Here is a 19,095-nt window from a genome sequence, read left to right on the forward strand (position 1 = left end):
AACTTCTTCTTTAAGAGGCTCCTCTGTCCTCCACTCGTTACCTGTATTAATGGCACCTGTTTGAACTTGTTATCAGTATAAAAGACACCTGTCCACAACCTCAAACAGTCACACTCCAAACTCCACTATGGCCAAGACCAAAGAGCTGTCAAAGGACACCAGAAACAAAATTGTAGACCTGCACCAGGCTGGGAAGACTGAATCTGCAATAGGTAAGCAGCTTGGTTTGAAGAAATCAACTGTGGGAGCAATTATTAGGAAATGGAAGACATACAAGACCACTGATAATCTCCCTCGATCTGGGGCTCCACGCAAGATCTCACCCCGTGGGGTCAAAATGATCACAAGAACGGTGAGAAAAAACCCAGAACCACACGGGGGGACCTAGTGAATGACCTGCAGAGAGCTGGGACCAAAGTAACAAAGCCTACCATCAGTAACACACTACGCCGCCAGGGACTCAAATCCTGTAGTGCCAGACGTGTCCCCCTGCTTAAGCCAGTACATGTCCAGGCCCGTCTGAAGTTTGCTAGAGTGCATTTGGATGATCCAGAAGAGGATTGGGAGAATGTCATATGGTCAGATGAAACCAAAATAGAACTTTTTGGTAAAAACTCAACTCATCGTGTTTGGAGGACAAAGAATGCTGAGTTGCATCCAAAGAACACCATACCTACTGTGAAGCATGGGGGTGGAAACATCATGCTTTGGGGCTGTTTTTCTGCAAAGGGACCAGGACGACTGATCCGTGTAAAGGAAAGAATGAATGGGGCCATGTATCGTGAGATTTTGAGTGAAAACCTCCTTCCATCAGCAAGGGCATTGAAGATGAAATGTGGCTGGGTCTTTCAGCATGACAATGATCCCAAACACACCGCCCGGGCAACGAAGGAGTGGCTTCGTAAGAAGCATTTCAAGGTCCTGGAGTGGCCTAGCCAGTCTCCAGATCTCAACCCCATAGAAAATCTTTGGAGGGAGTTGAAAGTCTGTGTTGCCCAGCGACAGCCCCAAAACATCACTGCTCTAGAGGAGATCTGCATGGAGGAATGGGCCAAAATACCAGCAACAGTGTGTGAAAACCTTGTGAAGACTTACAGAAAACGTTTGACCTCTGTCATTGCCAACAAAGGGTATATAACAAAGTATTGAGAAACTTTTGTTATTGACCAAATACTTATTTTCCACCATATTTTGCAAATAAATTCATTAAAAATCCTACAATGTGATTTTCTGGATTTTTTTTCCTCATTTTGTCTGTCATAGTTGACGTGTACCTATGATGAAAATTACAGGCCTCCCTCATCTTTTTAAGTGGGAGAACTTGCACAATTGGTGGCTGACTAAATACTTTTTTTCCCCACTGTAGTAAGTATAAGCTGGAAGTAGAGACCTAAGCATTGTTGTTCACTAGTTTACTCCAATTAGGGAAAGGGTGGTGGGGTTGGAAAGTAATAAAGGGGAATATATATATTTTTAAAGATATGTATGTGTATGTATGTATGTATGTATGTGTATGTATGTATGTATGTATGTATGTATGTATGTATGTATGTATGTATGTATGTATGTATGTATGTATGTATGTATGTATGTATGTATGTATGTATGTATGTATGTATGTATGTATGTGTGTATGTATGTATGTGTGTGTGTGTGTGTGTGTGTGTGTGTGTGTGTGTGTGTGTGTGTGTGTGTGTGTGTGTGTGTGTGTGTGTGTGTGTGTGTGTGTGTGTGTGTGTATATATATATATATATATATATATATATTTATTTTTAAACATGGGGGATTGGAAGTGATGCAGACAATTACATTGATGGAAGTTACAATCTATCTGCAATATTAAGCTGATCTACCCCCTCAAAAAAATATAAATAAACCAGCCTCTCTGACCTGGAGGTTTTATGTGCTGAGGGTGTGTGTTATGTTGGACAGCTCCACACACACGCACACAGGCACGAGCCAGGGTGTGCCCTGCATATAAACCCTACTACGTGCCCAAGGGTATTTACTAAGTTAGGTATAGAGTCAACCCTGGAAACATACACACATAGATCATGTTTACATGAGGAGATTAAAGCCTGGAGCTCAACTGCATGACTCTCGACAGTTCTGTGAGCTTATCATAGTGACAACTGGCACAGTTCATAGTATGGCTGTGGCGAAGGGAACGATGGTCAGTGATAAAGCAATCATTTGTCATTGAAACGAAGGGAGGTACTGTACGTGTTGAGAAGTTGTTTCTCAATCAATGCTTTATTTCTTAGCCAACTGCTTTATTAAGGACAACATACAGTATCTAGTGTGCAATATGTAGAATATCAAACATGCAACTAGATTTCATCCACCAAAATACAAAATAACACAACGGCGAATACCTTCACATTGGCTTGTAGTTTACATTTTAGTCATTTAGCAGACACTCTTATCCAGAGCGACTTACAGTTAGTGAATACATATTATTATTATTTTTTATACTGGCCCCCCGTGGGAATCAAACCCACAACCCTGGCGTTGCAAACGCCATGCTCTATCAACTGAGCTACATCCCTGCCGGCCATTCCCTCCCCTACCCTGGACGACGCTGGGCCAATTGTGCGCCGCCCATGAGTCTCCCGGTCGCGGCCGGCTGCGACAGAGCCTGGATTCGAACCAGGATCTCTAGTGGCACAGTTAGCACTGCGATGCAGTGCCTTAGACCACTGCGCCACTCAGGAGTTTGCTTCTCTATTTTTTATTATTTGTGGAAAATCATCCCTATCCTTTATACAGTTCTTTTAAACTCTGGATAAATATCAGGAATGTGATATTTCTTCTTTTCTTTGATTCAATGTTTCAGCCAAACGATTCCTCAATATCTTTGTCTATAGAATTAACTGTCAACCAGTCTTCAAGAGGATTGTTTGAATTGATTGGTCAGATTGGCAAAGTCTCTTCTACCATTCCATTCTACCACCAAGTCATGTTGGAAAGATCTGGAAGTGGTGGGCAGCTAAACATGGTATTTTGAAACAGAATTTAGAATTTTCGATTTGGCTGGATATGGGAGACAAAAAGTAGTGGTAAAAATCATCACACACAGCTAACAGATCATCATGTCTGCTGAGTGAGGCTGAGCCTCAGCCAGAGAGCCACCCAAGCAGAAGAACACAAAGTTTCCATCTCCGTCAGCAGAAGAACTGAATAAAATAACATTCTCTCAGGATCCCTCTCATCTGAGGCAGAGTGTTTTCTTCTGATATATTGGAGAAAAGAAAGAGACAAAACTTTTAATATAACTCATTTCTTGATCATCAGAAGTAGTTAATCACAATAGTATTTAATGTAGAATTCCATTCACAGAACCCTCAAAAATTAGGAACCATTCCTGCCATGCTCTGCCAGACAGACCAAAGTAGGTCAGATGAAATGAAAGGCATGATGGTCTGGTCACGGGGCTGTTGGGCTCTCCAGGAGAGGAAGTGCTGTCTCTGTGATGTGTTTCCCAGGTGGCCTATAGGGAGTGCTGTGAGGAGAGCTATATGTCCCCCCTGGGTCCTGTCCCCCAGCTCAGCTCAGAGCAGCCCCCACCCCTCCGAGTTATATACAAACTGTGGCGTTATTATTCGCGTTACCCGAGCCACTTGAGCAGCACACTTTAGAGAGAAAAAAGGAGCACACATTTTGCAGTCTGTAAAACGTTCACCTTTAGCCCCACTCAGAACAATACGTTTTCTCCAGCCTAATACATCCCTGCTTTTAATATGGGACCGTTTTTCTTCTTATTTTTTGACCATCTCCCTTTGCTCTTCAGCAGAAAGAGGTATCAGCTAACACCTGACATACCGTTCATTCGCAGGCAGGCCATGCAACAACAAGAAAGAGAAGGGGTCACACTCCTGTCTGGAGCTGACCTTCTGGAGGAGTTGATATAGAGCAGAGCTGCCTGCCAGAGGGGGAGGAGAGAGAGAGAGAGAGAGAGACAGCTTTCCTCCCCAAGCCCCTAGACAGGTCCGTCAGGGGAACCCTGGGAAATGCCATCAGCCATTGTTTTCCTCCAGATCACCTTTTAACCAACGTTTATGCGCACTGCTCATGCTCTATTGAAGCAATCAGGCTTTCCTCCCCAAGACTCCTGACAGACCCTGGAAACGATTGGAAGATTGGTCTCATCCGCTGTTCTACTAAGAGAGAATGGGTGTCTTGGCTTCCTTTGTTTACATGTGATAAGGACAATATGGATACAATGTTTCATGTGTCAGAATTATAGCCAGGTGTTTTAGTTTTATTACTGATTCAGTGAATGGCTCTGTTCCATAGAAGGCCTCAGCTGTGTGTCCAGGGGGATTTTTTACATTTTTTATTTAACCTTAACCAGTTAAGAACAAATTCTTATTTCCAATGACGGCCTACCCCAGCCAAACCCGGACGACGCTGGGCCAATTGTATGCCACCCTATGGGACTCCTAATCACGGCCGGATTGTGATACAGCCTGGAATCGAACCAGGGTCTGTAGTGACACCTCTAGCACTGAGATGCAGAGCCTTAGACCGCTCCACTACTCGAGAGCCCCAGTGGCAGGTTTAGGTTTAAATCATGTGGGATTTTCTGGGCTGAGTCGAGCTGTCCTCTCATTTAGTGAATCATGTGGGATCTTCTGGGCTGAGTCGAGCTGTCCTCTCATTTAGTGAAGTCTGTGTACACTTGGCCTGGGATGAATTAAACCATTATTAATTACCCTACATGCAGTTCAGCAGCCCCATAAATAACCATGAAAAAAGGGACAGATAGATCCGCTAGACCCCTAACAGGAATACGCTGTGACTGTGAGTATAGAGGCTTGGTAGCGGAAAATGGCTGTGCGCTTCAGACTCTGAATGTAAATGTCATTAGATATTTTTTTTTACAGTTGTAATGACCATGAACCTGATTATAGCTCCACAACTGTCAAGCTTGTTTATCTTAGTATGATTAATGGAGATATAAAGTACTTGATGGGTCAGCTACCTCTGCAAATGTATGTGACCACCATGAAGACATTTTAAAACTTGTTTACCCAAACAGCAGTAATAAGACGTTCACAAAATGTAATTTTGTTCATCAAGGGCTGACCAAGAAAGCGCTAGGCCAGTGCTGGCAATAAATTAAAACAAGCATATCAAACCACATATTTGATTTAAATCGTGAAGGATTGTCTCGTGTGAGAGGGTTGTTGGACTGATTTATTCCCCCCCCACCCCCCGGTTTGTGTTCTTGTTTCGCCCACCAACCCACCAGGCTCACAGAGAAGGTGTGTGGTGCATCAAAAGGCCAAGAGACTCTCAGGCACCAAAGGGCCAAAGAACATCACTATGAACAGGTTTACATTGTTTTTATGTTATTTTTGTCAAAATGACCCACCGACTTTAATTCAACTTTATCAGCGCTCCCCATCCTCATCATCATAATCAACATCAGCATCACCATCATCACTATTATTAATATTTGTAATTATCACTCTGTAAAACTGTGAGCTCTGGAGTTCTGTATGCTCATTAACACCTGTATATTGAGATCTTCTCTGAAAACTGTGAATTCATACACTGTACAGTAGGTGCAAATAAACCAGGATACGTATTTGTTGATTTCAAACCCGGTACTTGGCCAGCTCATGTAAAATATGAGGTCAGTAAAGAAATGTAAATCAGCCTCCGTTTCAATCCCGCTCAAGCTCACACCACCACATTCTGCATCGGCAACCAGAAAAACTAATAACATGCCCCATCCTTTCTGTTTCGCCCTGAGCAAGTCCTCATTCATATATAAACCCAACCTATTTATTAAAGGCGATTAGAGTTTTAATAACCATAAGAGGCGAAAGCTTGTGAATTTTCCTAGTCAAAATATTTATACTGCGCTCAGAAAAAATGGGCTGGTTTTTGCCAGAGGTCAGTGGAGACAGCATAGCTTTATTTTTGTCCACAGCCTGCCACCCTTGTCGCTCCAACTCCTCCCCATCCTAGTCCAGAGCAGACCGTACAGAACGAGAATTTAGCTGATGTCCATTTGGACTGACCACGTGGTTGACTGACTCATACACACAACTAAAGGGACAGGAGTGTGTGTGGCTGGGTGATGCTGATGTGTAGAGGTGGGAGGCAGAGGGTGGTAGCTGAACAATGCCACCTTGCTGGCACAATCGGGCCTGGTGCAAAATCCCACCTCAAGCTTATCATCTTATCATTGTAAAACAATCAGTACAGGAACAAGCACCTCTTTCCCTGGGTTTTCACAGACAAGGAAAATAATGACGAAGCTACAGTAACCCTGTGTGGAACAGATTACATAAGTGAAGACTGTGTTTCATAAGTAGGTGCCAACCGGCTGTGATAGGATCTTAATGTGGTGTTAAATGTGTGTGAATGTTTACACTTACTTTTGACATTTCGTGTCACGCCTACCTTTTAAATAACCAGGCATTGTCATTAAAATGGCAATATGGGCATTACTTTATGAGTCCTTTAGATTAGTTGATGGAAGGCTAATGTGCAATGAACAAATACAGAATGGCTTCACTGTACATTTTCTTCAAGGTAAAAAAATTTATTGCACAATATCAAATTAATGTTGCCCTCGGAAAATGTCTTTGTCAATAATGATAATGCACGCCACAAATGGAAAATAATACATGATGAAAAGAGTTGGGCCACATTGTAAATCCGAAACACAGCACACAACATTTTTTGGTTTTATGATTAAAAAACAAGTAATACAATAAACTCAACAAAAAAAGAAACTTCCCTTTTTCAGGACCCTGTCTTTCAAATATAATTCGTAAAAATCCAAATAACTTAATAGATCTTCATTGTAAAGGGTTTAAACACTGTTTCCCATGCTTGTTCAATGAACCATAAACAATTAATGAACATGCACCTGTGGAACGGTCGTTAAGACACTAACAGCTTACAGACGGTAGGCAATTAAGGTCACAGTTATGAAAACGTAGGACACTAAAGAGGCCTTTCTACTGACTCTGAAAAACACCTTAAAGAAAGATGCCCAGGGTCCCTGCTCATCTGCGTGAACGTGCCTTAGGCATGCTGCAAGGAGGCATGAGGTCTGCAGATGTGGCCAGGGCAATAAATTGCAATGTCCTAAGACAGCACTACAGGGAGACAGGACGGACAGCTGATCGTCCTCGCAGTGGTAGACCACGTGTAACAACACCTGCACAGGATTGGTACATCCGAACATCACACCTGCGGGACAGGTACAGGATGGCAACAACAACTGCCCGAGTGACACCAGGAACGCACAATCCCTCCATCAGTGCTCAGACTGTCCACAATAGGCTGAGAGAGGCTGAACTGAAGGCTTGTAGGCCAGTTGTAAGGCAGGTCCTCACCAGACATCACCGGCAACAACGGCACAAACCAACGGTGGGTTTTGCCTATGGGCACAAACCCACCGTTGCTGGACCAGACAGGACTGGCAAAAAGTGCTCTTCACTGACGAGTCGTGGTTTTGTCTCACCAGGGGTGATGGTCGGATTCGCGTTTATCGTCGAAGGAATGAGCATTACACTGAGGCCTGTACTCTGGAGCGGGATCAATTTGGAGGTTGAGGGTCCGTCATGGTCTGGGGCGGTGTGTCACAACATCATCGGACTGAGCTTGTTGTCATTGCAGGCAATCTCAACGCTGTGCGTTACAGGGAAGACATCCTCTTCCCTCATGTGGTACCCTTCCTGCAGGCTCATCCTGACAAGACCCTCCAGCATGACAATGCCACCAGCCATACTGCTCGTTCTGTGCGGGATTTCCTGCAAGACAGGAATGTCAGTGTTCTGCCATGGCCAGCGAAGAGACCAGATCTCAATCCCATTGAGCATGTCTGGGACCTGTTGGAACGGAGGGTGAGGGCTAGGGCCATTCCCCCCAGAAATGTCAGGGAACTTGCAGGTGCCTTGGTGGAAGAGTGGGGTAACATCTCACAGCAAGAACTGGCAAATCTGGTGCAGTCCATGAGGAGGAGATGCACTGCAGTACTTAATGCAGCTGGGTGGCCACACCAGATACTGACTGTTACTTTTGATTTTGACCCCCCCTTTGTTCAGGGACACATTATTCAATTTCTGTTAGTCACATGTCTGTGGAACTTGTTCAGTTTATGGATCAGTTGTTGAATCTTGTTATGTTCATACAAATATTTACACATGTTAAGTTTGCTGAAAATAAACGCAGTTGACAGTGAGAGGACGTTTCTTTTTTTGCTGAGTTTATAACGTATTGCTTTGTTATTCACCACAGGTCCTATGAACAGTATGTTTGAGTGTTCCACAGAGCCATGCTTCTACTGGACATATTGTGTTGTGTATCAGTGGTTAAGCCGGTCAGATATATGGCTCTTAGGAGAGGAGGACGTGTTGTGTAGACAGATAATACAGTAGCTGGTTCTTCTGGCCATTAGCTGAGCGCATGCTGCTATTGGTCACAGAGACAGGTAATGGAACCGACTGAGTTCATTAGATGGAGAGACAGTTCTGTTGACTGAATGATAAGGATCTTGCTATTAGCCACATTGCTGCTCAGACCCGTTGCACCATATGAAGGAGACCAGAAAAGATTATACAGATTTTCAAGAAGGATTTTACACAGAACTAATCGTTTGACTTTCTAAAAAGGATGGACTGTTACTGTACATGCACTTCTTTCAACATATACACTGAGTGTACAAAGCATTAGGAACACCTGCTCTTTCCATGACATAGACTGACCAGGTCATTCCAGGTGAAAGCTATGATCCCTTATTGATGTCACTTGTTAAATCCACTTCAATCAGTGTAGATGAAGGGGAGGAGACAGGTTAAATAAGGATTTTTAAGCCTTGAGACAATGTTTTGAATACTCAGTATATATATATACAGTGCCTTCGGAAAGTATTCAGACCCCTTGACTTCTCCCACATTTTGTTACGTTACAGCCTTATTTTAAAATGGATTAAATAAATACAAATCCTCAGTAATCTACACACAATACCCAATAATGACAAAGCGAAAAACAGGTTTTTAGACATTCTTGCTAATATTAAAAATAAAAAACATAAATACCTTATTTACTTTTGCTATGAGACTAGAAATTGAGCTTAGGTGCATCCTGTTTCCATTTATCATCCTTGAGATGTTTCTACAACTTGATTGGAGTCCACCTGGGGTAAATTCAATTGATTGGACATTATTTGGAAAGGCACACACCTGTTTATATAAGGTCCCACATTTGACAGTGCATGTCAGAGGAAAAACCAAGCCATGAGGTCGAAGGAATTGTCCATAGTGCTCCGAGACAGGATTGTGTCGAGACACAGATCTGGGGAAGGGTACCAAAACATTTCTGAAGCAAGAACACAGGAACACAGTGGCCTCCATCATTCTTAAATGGAAGAAGTTTGGAACCACCAAGACTCTTCCTAGAGCTGGCCAAACTGAGCAATCGGGGGAGAAGGGCCTTGGTCAGGGAGGTGACCAAGAACCTGATGGTCACTGACAGAGCTCTAGAGTTCCTCTGTGGAGATGGGAGAACCTTCCAGAAGGACAACCATCTCTGCAGCACTCCACCAATCAGGCCTTTATGGTAGAGTGGAAAGACGGAAGCCACTCTTCAATAAAAGGCACATGACAGCCCGCTTGGAGTTTGCCAAAAGGCACCTAAAGACTCTCAGACCATGAGAAACAAGATTCTCTAGTCTGAAACCAAGATTGAACTCTATGTCCTGAATGCCAAGCGTCACGTCTGGAGGAAACCTGGCACCATCCCTACGGTGAAGCATGGTGGTGGCAGCATCATGCTGTGGGGATGTTTTTCAGTGTCAGGGACTGGGAGACTAGTCAGGATCAAGGCAAAGATGAACGAAGCAAAGTATAGAGAGATCCTTAATGAAAACCTGCTCCAGAGCGCTCAGGACCTCAGACTGGGCGAAGGTTCACTATCCAACAGGACAACAACCCTAAGCACACTGCCAAGACAATGCAGTAGTGGCTTCGGGACAAGTCTCTGAATGTCCTTGAGTGGCCCAGCCAGAGCCCAGACTTGAACCCGATCGAACATCTCTGGAGAGACCTGAAAATAGCTGTGCAGCAACGCTCCCCATCCAACCTGACAGAGCTTGAGAGGATATGCAGAGAAGAATGGGGGAAACTCCCCAAATACAGGTGTGCCAAGCTTGTAGTGTCATACCCAAAAAGGCTTGAGGCTGTAATCGCTGTCAAAGGTTCTTCAACAAAGTACTGAGTAAAGGGTCTTAATACTTATGTAAATGTCATATTTCCATAAAAAAAGAAAAAAGAATAGCAAACATTTCTAAAAACCTCTTTTTGCTTTGTAATTATGGGGTATTGTGTATAGATTGAAGAGGGAAAAAACAATTTTGTCAATTTTAGAATAAGGCTGTAACCTAACAAAATGTGGAAAAAGTCAAGGGGTCTGAATACTTTCCGAAGGCACTGTATATATATTCCATCATAGCCACTTCTTCCCCACTTGGCTCAATGGGCTGCAGTATGTCGAACAGGCCATGGAAGAAGAGCCCAGTATTGAGGTCTGGTTATTGTGTGCGTGTGAAACGGTTGGCCACCACAAGCGAACTGCGGCCTATAAACGTTTGACTTTTACACTTTTATCGATCAGAGCTGTCCTTTGAGCTTGCATGATCCACACTTCGACATCAAATAACAGTTTTGAATTATTAAATGTAATGTGCCTTTTATAACTCAATAGTGGAATGCTTGTGAAATCAAATGCCCATATCTGCTCCATCAAAGAACTGGAGTATCATGGTTTCATAGCTTTGCATTCTTGCTTTGGTGTTTTACTTTTGTGCGTCCTGTAAATTATTAACAGATTCTGTAACATGGGAGGGAACCCATGGGGGCCAATGGCAGGGCAGGATCTGGCTGGCCGAACCCATGGGGGCCAATGGCAGGGCAGGATCTGGGTTGATGTTGAGTGAGAACAAAGCAGTTTCTCCTTGAGGTCAAGTGGTGGGATGAATGCCTACTTGTTAGGGGACAGTAATGACAAGCCACAAACATGACATGTTCAGACATTAAGGGCAGCAGTGTCCACAGGACATTGTATAGCATTTTTACTCAACTATATCCTCTCCATTATTGTTGATTGATTTTGATGTATGACCAACAGTTTAAAAGTGACATTAGTGGGTTTCATAAAACAGGCTTTACTATGACAATCATAGAGAAAGAGGTTAGACAGCTTAGAGCCACATTAACAAACGGTTTTGGTCTGAAAAGACAAATCTAAAATACGTTTATCAAGGACTTCCAGTCACAGAAGATTAATTTTCCAGGCTTAGTGTGAGACCGAACATTTCAAAGTGTTTCAAAACAGGTTTTCTTTAGAGCGTTTTGTGAAAAACAGTTAAGAGGCCAATTTTCACTTATGCAACTGTGAGGCTCAATTGCTTCAGTCGATCAGTTTCACATTGTGTTGTTGTGGAACAGGGGATAAAGTTGAGGACAAGCTTTTAATGTGATCAGACAATTCACTTTGACTGTTGTGGTCTTGTTTTAATGGTTATCGCTGATTCTTTCATTGTCAGGTATCTGTCTTAAATGGGAATTCCTGTTGTAGTAATTATATTCCTACGATGTCCTCTCAGCCAGCAGGGAACTGAGAAAAGGCAAGGCAACAGGGCTGCAGGGTGAAGACAAGAGGCAGACAGGACAGGATTGGTTGGCTGGAGATGATGGTCCACAGTAGTAGAGGCCAGATTAAGGCAGATAACATTGTCTGTCACAGGGCTAACAACAGGCCACTGCAGGCAGACACCTGACCTATCCATTTTCCTGCAATAAAATACAACTTAGATCTTGATGCCCTGGGCATACCCACGGGAAGCAGGGGTGCTGAAGCTGCTGCAGCACCCCCTAAAAAATCAGAATAAAAATAAATATGTAACACATACAGTTGAAGTCGGAAGTTTACATACACTTAGGTTGGAGTCATTAAAACTCGTTTTTCAACCACTCCAGAAATTTCTTGTTAACAAACTATAGTTTTGGCAAGTCGGTTAGGACCTCTACTTTGTGCATGACACAAGTCATTTTTCCAACAATTGTTTACAGACAGATTATTTCACTTATAATTCACTGTATCACAATTCCAGTGGGTCAGAAGTTTCCATACACTATGTTGACTGTGCTTTTAAACAGCTTGGAAAATTCCAGAAAATTAGGTCATGGCTTTAGAAGCTTCTGATACGCTAATTGACATAATTTGAGTCAATTGGAGGTGTACCTGTGGATGTATTTCAGGGCCTACTTTCAAACTCAGTGCCTCTTTGCTTGACATCATGGGAAAATCAAAAAGAAAATCAGCCGAGACCTCAGAAAATAAATTGTAGACCTCCACAAGTCTGGTTCATTCTTGGGAGCAATTTCCAAACGCCTGAAGGTACCATGTTTATCTGTACAAAAAATTGTACGCAAGTATAAACACCATGGGACCACACAGCCGTCATACCGCTCAGGAAGGAGACTCATTCTGTCTCCTAGAAATGAACGTACATTGGTGCAAAAAGTGCAAATCAATTCCAGAAAAACAGCAAAGGACCTTGTGAAGATGCTGGAGGAAACAGATACAAAAGTATCTATATCCACAGTAAAACGAGACCTATATCAACATAACCTGAAAGGCCGCTCAGCAAGGAAGAAGCCTTTGCTCTAAAACCGCCATAAAAAAGCCAGACTGCGGTTTGCAACTGCACATGGGGACAAAGATCGTACTTTTTGGAGAAAAGTCCTCTGGTCTGATGAAACAAAAATAGAACTGTTTGGCCATAATGACCATCGTTATGTTTGGAGGAAAAAGGGGAACGCTTGCAAGCTGAAGAACACCATCCCAACCGTGAAGCATTGGGGTGGCAGCATCATGCTGTGGGGGTGCTTTGCTGCAGGAGGGACTGGTGCACTTCACAAAATAGATGGCATCATGAGGAAGGAAGATTATGTGGATATATTGAAGCAACATCTCAAGACATCAGTCAGGAAGTTAAAGCTTGGTCCCAAATGGGTCTTCCAAATGGACAATGACCCCAAGCATACTTCCAAAGTTGTGGCAAAATGGCTTAAGGACAACAAAGTCAAGGTATTGGAGTGGCCATCACAAAGCCGTGACCTCAATCCTATAGAAAATGTGTGGGCAGAACTGAAAAAGAGTGTGCGAGCAAGGAGGCCTACAAACCTGACTCAGTTACACCAGCTCTGTCAGGAGGAATGGGCCAAAATTCACCCAATTTATTGTGGGAAGCTTGTGGAAGGCTACCCAAAATGTTTGACCCAAGTTAAACAATTTAAAGGCAATGCTACCAAATACCAATTGAGTGTATGTAAACTTCTGACCCACTGGGAATGTGAGGAAAGAAATAAAAGCTGAAATAAATCATTCTCTCTACTATTATTCTGACATTTCACATTCTTAAAATAAAGTGGTGATCCTAACTGACCTAAGACAGGGAATTTTTACTAGGATTAAATGTCAGGAATTGTGAAAAACTGAGTTGAAATATATTTGGCTAAGGTCTATGTAAACTTCCGACTTCAACTGTATGTATTTTGTTTTGTAACAATATTTTTGCACAAAAGTAGTGCACTGGGCCTTTACTAGTATTAGCGGACCTACATTTTTTTGCTTGTGCTACAGATGTCTATATACAGTGGGGAGAACAAGTATTTGATACACTGCCAATTTTGCAGGTTTTCCTACTTACAAAGCATGTAGAGGTCTGTAATTTTTATCATAGGTACACTTCAACTGTGAGAGACGGCATCTAAAACAAAAATCCAGAAAATCACATTGTATGATTTTTAAGTAATTCATTTGCATTTTATTGCATGACATAAGTATTTGATACATCAGAAAAGCAGAACTTAATATTTGGTACAGAAACCTTTGTTTGCAATTACAGAGATCATACGTTTCCTGTAGGTCTTAACCAGGTTTGCACACACTGCAGCAGAGACCTTCTCCAGATCCTTCAGGTTTCGGGGCTGTCGCTGGGCAATACGGACTTTCAGCTCCCTCCAAAGATTTTCTATTGGGACCAGGTCTGGAGACTGGCTAGGCCACTCCAGGACCTTGAGATGCTTCTTACGGAGCCACTCCTTAGTTGCCCTGGCTGTGTGTGTCGGGTCGTTGTCATGCTGGAAGACCCAGTCACGACCCATCTTCAATGCTCTTACTGAGGGAAGGAGGTTATTGGCCAAGATCTCACGATACATGGCCCCATCCATCCTCCCCTCAATACGGTGCAGTCGTCCTGTCTCCTTTGCAGAAAAGCATCCCCAAAGAATGATGTTTCCACCTCCATGCTTCACGGTTGGGATGGTGTTCTTGGGGTTGTACTCATCCTTCTTCTTCCTCCAAACACGGCGAGTGGAGTTTGGACCAAAAAGCTATATTTTTGTCTCATCAGACCACATGACCTTCTCCCATTCCTCCTCTGGATCATCCAGATGGTCATTGGCAAACGTCAGACGGGCCTGGACATGCGCTGGCTTGAGCAGGGGGACCTTGCGTGCGCTGCAGGATTTTAATTTGTGACGGCGTAGTGTGTTACTAATAGTTTTCTTTGAGACTGTGTCCCAGCTCTCTTCAGGTCATTGACCAGGTCCTGCCGTGTAGTTCTGGGCTGATCCCTCACCTTCCTCATGATCATTGATGCCCCACGAGGTGAGATCTTGCATGGAGCCCCAGACCGAGGGTGATTGACCGTCATCTTGAACTTCTTCCATTTTCTAATAATTGCGCCAACAGTTGTTGCCTTCTCACCAAGCTGCTTGCCTATTGTCCTGTAGCCCTTCCCAGTCTTGTGCAGGTCTACAATTTTATCCCTGATGTCTTTACACAGCTGAATCAACTTTAGGAGACGGTCCTGGCGCTTGCTGGACTTTCTTGGGCACCCTGAAGCCTTCTTCACAACAATTGAACCTCTCTCCTTGAAGTTCTTGATGATCCGATAAATTGTTGATTTAGGTGCAATCTTACTAGCAGCAATATCCTTGCCTGTGAAGCCCTTTTTGTGCAAAGCAATGATGACGGCACGTGTTTCCTTGCAGGTAACCATGGTTAACAGAGGAAGAACAATGATTTCAAGCACGACCCTCCTTTTAAAGCTTCCAGTCTGTTATTCTAACTCAATCAGCATGACAGAGTGATCTTCAGCCTTGTCCTCGTCAACACTCTCACCTGTATTAATGAGATAATCACTGACATGATGTCAGCTGGTCCTTTTGTGGCAGGGCTGAAATGCAGTGGAAATGTTTTTGGGGGATTAAGTTCATTTTCATGGAATTGCAATTCATCTGATCACTCTTCATAACATTCTGGAGTATATGCAAATTGCCAACATAAAAACTGAGGCAGCAGACTTTTGTGAAAATTTATATTTGTGTCATTCTCAAAACTTTTGACCACGACTGTAGGTTTGTACCTGTAGTACTGTACCAGGCAGAGCTCCTTATGGGGTGTGGCTGGGCCTTGATGCCAAAGATACAGTGCCTTGCAAAAGTATTCATCCCCCTTGCCATTTTTCCTATTTTATTGCATTACAACCTGTAATTTAAATGGATTTTTATTTGGATTTCATGTAATGGACATACACAAAATAGTCAAAATTGGTGAAGTGAAATGAAAAAAATAACTTGTTTCAAATAATTCTAAAGAATAAATAACGGAAAAGTGCTGCGTGCATATGTGTTCACCCCCTTTGCTATGAAGACCCTAAATAAGATCTGGTGCAACCAATTACCTTCAGAAGTCACATAATTAGTTAAATAAAGTCCACCTGTGTGCAATCTAAGTGTCACATGATCTGTCACATGATCTCAGTATATATACACCTGTTCTGAAAAGCCCCAGAGTCTGCAACACCACTAAGCAATGGGCACCAACAAGCAAGCGGCACCAACAAGCAAGCGGCACCATGAAGACCAATGAGCTCTCCAAACAGGTCTGGGACAAAGTTGTGGAGAAGTACAGATCAGGGTTGGGTTATAAAAAAATATCTGAAACTTTGAACATCCCACGGAGCGCCATTAAAAAATGGAAAGAATATGGCACCACAACAAACCTGCCAAGAGAGGGCCGCCCACCAAAACTCACGGACCAGGCAAGGAGGGCATTAATCAGAGAGGCAACAAAGAGACCAAAGATAACCCTGAAGGACCTGCAAAGCTCCACAGCGGAGATTGGAGTATCTGTCCATAGGACACTTTTAAGCCGTACACTCCACAGAGCTGGGCTTTACGATTGAGTGGCCAGAAAAAAGCCATTGCTTAAAGAGAAAAATCAATCAATCAGAATTGAAGGAATGAGGGATGGGAAATTCTTGAGGGAAACCTGTTTCAGTCTTCCAGACATTTGAGACTGGGACGGAGGTTCACCTTCCAGCAGGACAATGACCCTAAGCATACTGCGAAAGCAACACTTGAGTGGTTTAAGGGGAAACATTTAAATGTCTTGGAACGGCATAGTCAAAGCCCAGACCTCAATCCAATTGAGAATCTGTGGTATGACTTAAAGATTGCTGTACACCAGCAGAACCCATCCAACTTGAAGGAGCTGGAGCAGTTTTGCCTTGAAGAATGGGCAAAAATCCCAGTGGCTAGATGTGCCAAGCTTATAGAGACATACCCCAAGAGACTTGCAGCTGTAATTGCTGCAAAAGGTGGCTCTACAAAGTATTGACTTTGGGAGGGTGAATAGTTATACACGCTCAAGTTTTCTGTTTTTTTGTCTTATTTCTTGTTTGTTTCATCTTCAAAGTGGTAGGCATGTTGTGTAAATCAAATGATACAAACCCCCAAAAAATCCATTTTAATTCCAGGTTGTAAGGCAACAAAATAGGAAAAATGCCAAGGGGGGTGAATACTTTCGCAAGCCACTGTATGGGCTAGTGAAGTGAGGTGCTTCAGGGGTCAAGGAGGGGAGGTCACATGACAGCATTGATCTGGTTGACCTCTGGGCTCTGGAGGAGGGCAGGGAGCCACTAAGCGCCCTGCAGCATGTTGACCATACAGGTTCTGGCCTGAAACCAAAGACCTGTAATGACCTACAATCCAGGGGTTGGAACCAAAATTATTTTCCAATCGTTTAGTTATGAACAGAACTATTATAATTATATTTTTTTGTTCCGTTACACTGTTCCGACCAGCAAAATAAAGATCTGAACTGGTTCGATCCCCAAAAAAGTACTGGTTTATATTGTTCCTTTCTGTTCCTTTTTAAACCTCTGAAATCACTTATTGTTACAGGGGTGGGTCGCAGTTCCGGAGCGACCTACTAGGTGTCATCCTTCAACAACCTTAGGCACCTCCTCACTCACAGTCTGGACTAATCATTATCTTATTGGTTTCACCTGTGTCTACTTGTTCACCTGTGTATTTATGCCCTCACTTCCCTGTGTTCCCTTGCTCTGTTTTCTCTGCTAGTTCTCGATGCCAAACAGTACTAATCAGTGTCTGATCGCGAGACATATGTACAGGTACTTGAGAAGTGTTCTCCCTGTTTCATTGTTGTTTTCAGTCATAGTTAGTAATTTGCTGTCAGCCTGTTTTTGGAGACCAATTTGCTCCGTTATTTTGTATCCTGGTTTTGGGACCACCAATAAAGATCCTTGTTTCACCATCTCTGTCTACTGCCTACTGTCTATCCTGCACCGCACCTGGGTCACACCTCACACAAACCCTTACAGAAAACAGAGCCAATATGGACACAGCGGAGGCAGCACCGTATCGCAGCGCATTGGCAACGCAGGGAGCTATGCTGAACCAGCACAAACACAGCCTGCAGCAGATCAATGAGAATCTCTGCCAGCTGACGATTGCCATGCAGAGACGGGTGGACACCTGACTAGCCCCAGCAGCCGGCGGAGCGGAAGCCACGGTAGTGGCGTCTCCAGGCTTGCCTGCGACATCACAGGAACCCCGCCTACCACCTCCGGAGAGGTACGACGGACGTACAGAGGGCTGCAGGGAATTCCTCACCCAGTGTGGAGAGGCAGAGACGTCTGTGCCAGGGACGTTGCCTGTACTGCGGCCAGGCAGGTTACCACTGCAACTCATGCCCGGAGAAGCCGGGAAACGGGAGGGCTCGCTAGTGTTGGGAGGGGTGCTAGCGAGCCGTGGCCCCCGAATCCACCAGTGCTCGCTAGCACCCCTCCCAATACTAGCGAGCCGGAACCAAAACCCCAACCCAAGAGACTCCCAGACTTTTCTCCCCGTCAGGGTTCAGTGGACCCGCGCTGCGCGTCGGGCACATGCACTGGTGGATTCGGGGGCCACGGGAAACCTGATGGACGCGGGGCTGGCCTAAGGGTGGAGCGTTCCGTTACTCATCCTCTCTGAGCCGGTTCCGGTCATGGGCCTGGACGGCCGGCAGTTGGGGTCGGGCTTCATCACCGGGCGCACTGTCCCCGTGTGTGTCTGGGTGGCAGGGGGGCTATGGGAGGATATCCAGTTTTTCATTGTGGACTCTCCGGAGTGTCCCCTTGTCCTCGGCACCCCTGGCTGGTCGCCCACAAACCCCGGAAAGACTGGTCCACGGCTCCACCGACCACTCATCAGCCCAAACCACCATCCCAGACCACCTACCAGTCCTCACGTCTTCCCCAGGTCCCGCACTCCGAAAAGCCTACTGCTCTAGCGGCGGTTGCCACCGGGAGGACGGCGGCTACAGACTCCGTCACCGGCCCTGACCTGGCAGGCGTTCCCCGGGAGTATTGGGATCTGGGGGAGCTGTTTAGTAAGAGAAAACAACTCACAGGCCATACGACTGCCCTATCGATCTCCTGGCGGGCGACATGCCAACACGAGGGCGATTGTTTTCCTAGTCCTGGCCGGAGACGCTGGCCATGAGGGAGTATGTCGATGAGGCACTCGTCGAGGGTCACGTCCTTCCCTCTACCTCAACCGCGGGCGCAGGCTTCTTCTTCGTGGGGAAAAAGGGCGGTGGGCAGCGGCCGTGCATTGATTACCGGGCGCTCAACGACATCACGGTTAAGAACCGCTACCCACTCCCCCTGATCACGACGGCATTTGAGTCGTTGCAGGAGCCTGGGTCTTCAC

The sequence above is a fragment of the Coregonus lavaretus genome (assembly GCF_964263955.1).
Source record: "Coregonus lavaretus genome assembly, chromosome: 15".
NCBI lineage: Eukaryota > Metazoa > Chordata > Actinopteri > Salmoniformes > Salmonidae > Coregonus > Coregonus lavaretus.